This window comes from Monodelphis domestica, chromosome 3, assembly GCF_027887165.1.
Source record: "Monodelphis domestica isolate mMonDom1 chromosome 3, mMonDom1.pri, whole genome shotgun sequence".
Taxonomy (NCBI): Eukaryota; Metazoa; Chordata; class Mammalia; order Didelphimorphia; family Didelphidae; genus Monodelphis; species Monodelphis domestica.
The window spans coordinates 294,195,570-294,198,955 of NC_077229.1; the positions used below are offsets into that span (position 1 = coordinate 294,195,570).

Consider the following 3,386-nt stretch of genomic DNA (forward strand, 5'->3'; position numbering starts at 1 on the left):
TGAGAGTCAGGAAGAGAAGGGAAACACGGAACAGATCAGTGAGAATAGTTAGCTATTTCAATAGTACAGTGTTCAGGGAATGAAGGGCCAGAGTAGGGAGAAGAGTGGTGAGTGATACTATAAAAAGTAGAATTGAAAGGCCTTGACAAATTATTGTATGTGGTCAGGTGGAAGACAGAGAAGAGTCAAGGATAATCGTACACACGATACACACACACACACACACACACACACACACACACATGATATTTCCTCAGAGCCACCATCAGCTGCCAGCTCAATGATGCTGTCAAAGAGAAAAGCATTGTAGTCCATACACTTAGTACACATCCAGAGCTCAATTCATCAATCAAGATGGAGGTTGAGATCAAGGACTATCTGCACATTGAATTTGAGTACAATAAATCCAAGTACCACTTGAAAGATACAGTTGTGGGAAAAATCTACTTCCTGTTGGTGAGGAACAAAATCAAACACAAGACTGATGTGACCACTGGGACAGGCCCTAACATTTATCAGGAGAAGGACACAATAGCCAAGGATGAGAACATAGTTGGAGCGAGCACCTGTGAGAGGGGAATCCATCCCAATTTGTCTCTTTCTGGCTGGGGAGGAGCTGATTCCCACCATGAGAGACACCAAGAAGCTCTCTGTGCAATATGACCTCAATATGGTGCTGACTGAAGAGGAGGAGCAATAATATTTCAAACAGCAGGAAGTGGTGTTATGGCAGAAAGGGGACATTATGTGGGAAAGTATGCCCCTCCAGGTGGCCGTTGCCTCCCAGAGCTTCAAATGCACATCTTCCTGCCCCAGGACCTAGACCCTCGGTCAGCTGTCTAATAGCCAAAGGCAGCAGTGAGGACTTTTGGCCAAGAAGCTTCTGGGCATCCCCCTTCACCCACTCAACACCAGCTGCTCAAGGGGGAGGGGGCAGGGGAATGTGATGCTCTATAGATACTTTACACACAATCTGAGATAAAAAGGATACATATATATGTATGTGTGTGTAAATATATATATATATACATAATAAGAAATATATATGTTTATACTTAAACACACACACATACACACACATACACCCTTACCTTCTGTCTTGGAGTCAATACTGTGTTTTGCTTCCAAGGTAGAAGAGTGGTAAGGGCTAGGCAATGGGGGTCAAGTGACTTGCTCAGGACCACAGAGCTAGGAAGCATTTGATGCCATATTTGAACCCAGGACCTCCCATCTCTAGATCGGGTTCTCTATCCATTGAGCCTCCTAGGTACTCCTGAGGAAGCCTCTATTTTGAGACTGAGTGATTGGGTGATGCCATCAGAAGACAGAAGTATTGAAAGGCTTTGGGAGGAAGATGGGCATATGGAGTTTGAAGTGCCAGTGGGACATCTGGATGGTGATGTTTAGCAACTGAATGGAGAGACATTAGAGGAAAGCTCAGGACTAAATATATGGATTGTCAGTGGGGTGGGGTGGGAGTCTGTGCAGAAAAGCAATGATTTGAGCAACTGTAGTGGATAAGATTGCCAAAGGAGACAAGGCAGAAAGACAGAAAGAGGATTGCCTGGAGAATTTTAGAGGATACAGTACTAAGAGAGAGGGTAGGAAGAGAAAGGTGGACCAATGAAGAATGAGGGGAATGAGTTAAGTGGGAAGTGAACTAAGTAAGAGAAGTATAATGAAGTCCAAAGTGGGGAGAGCAAAGGAGAAAGTAGAGCAAAAAACAGCACTCATTAACAAAGAATGAAAGCTGAAGTGGTAAACAGAGGATCCTAATCACTGTTTAAGTGAACTACTATATAAAACATATAAATTTGTCCAATTTCTTATTCATAATAGTTCTGCCAAGGCTTAAAACATTTTATTCCTTTCTCTGGAGACAGTAGACAAGGTTCTGCTCCTAATCACTTTTTGTTCTGGAGGTCTGGCAAGTTGGTATGTTTGAAGGACTGCCATGTTTGTTCCTTCTTTACATGTGTACTTTCCATGAAGTAATTACTACCTCCTGCAGGGTTAAGGAGCAAGGCCAAAGTCTCCATTAGATCTACTCCTTTAGTTGCAGAAAACTTATGGATTCATTGGTTTCAGTCAAATGGTTTTTCTCATGAGGAAATATTATAGTATAAATTAGAGATCTCTGATAATCACAAATCCCTATTGGAAAAAAAAACACATTTTAAAATCTGCAATGGAATAACTCTGTATTTATATGCATGTTTACTTGTCTTTTGGGTGACAAAACACTTTTACTGTTAAAATTTTTGCTCAAAATTTGATCACAACCTAGACCATAGATTTGTATCTTTGCTAGGGAAGTAATGTCTTCTACCAAATTGTAACTAGCTCATTTCATCATAGAATGTCTACATTTTTTGTAATGAAAGAAATAACTGTTTATCTTGGAAGATTTTTTAGCCCAAGAAAAGAAAAGCTAGGGTGAGGCATAGGGGCATATGGGGGGGGGTGTGATGGTATTTAAGGAAATGAAGTGTTAACATATAGAGGATGGAGGACAGCTGTTTTTGATCTCCAAGAAGGACAGAACCAGAGGAAATGGACTATAATGCACTAGGAAAAAAATCAAGATAGTTGTGAGAGTGATTTTAGCCACAGTGAGAGTTAAATAGTTATTTCTAATATAATTTCTTGTAATTAATTGAGAAATCCATCTGAGAGGGTCTATATTGCTATAGGAGTACTGAGTATTTGCTCAGTTCATTATGTTTTCCAGAATGAAAAGTTATATATTTAATTTTCTACTTTTCATTTATCTTCATCACCATCTTCATCTACAACAAACATTTCTGGAGTGTCTCTAATTTGTAAGACACTGAACACAAAAGGATATTTCCTATCATCCCTTTGGGCATTTTGTTTCTGTCTTTCTTCTCATGCTTGGAGGGTTTTAGCCCAGATTGAAGGTCCTAGGAAGTACTTTTGCATGACATTTACCTCCATAAGAAAGCTGCCAAATCTTATATTTGGTCACTCTGCTTGCATTTGACACATCTTGAAGCAAATCACCTGACCATTCCTTGAAATAACCTTCAGAAGCTGTTTTCTATTCACTTTCAAAGGTAGCAGCTGTCTCCAGTTTATTTATCATTAGGATTTGGCATTCTTCAGCTGTCTGTAAATGTGACTTAAATAAGAGATCTCATCCTCACTTGTTATAATATTCATAAACCTTGAAATGTATTATTATCAGTTATTATTATTTTAAAACCAGGCCCATGGAAATATTGCTACCAAATTTGCACTGGTCTTGTCATTTCCTTCTTCTTGAAATCCAATTTCCTTTTGCTGGACTCCTTTTACTAGGTTAAGAGAATGCCAACACTTTGATTGTTCCTCAGAATCTAATGAATACCAAAAACAACAGGAGA

The 3,386-nt window shown here is 39.5% G+C and overlaps 1 pseudogene; it reads left to right on the forward strand.

Annotated features, from left to right (window-relative positions):
* The first annotated feature begins 252 nt into the window (after window positions 1-252).
* LOC100617938 (vacuolar protein sorting-associated protein 26B-like) lies at window positions 253-911 on the forward strand (annotated as a pseudogene).
* The last annotated feature ends 2,475 nt before the right edge of the window (window positions 912-3,386 follow it).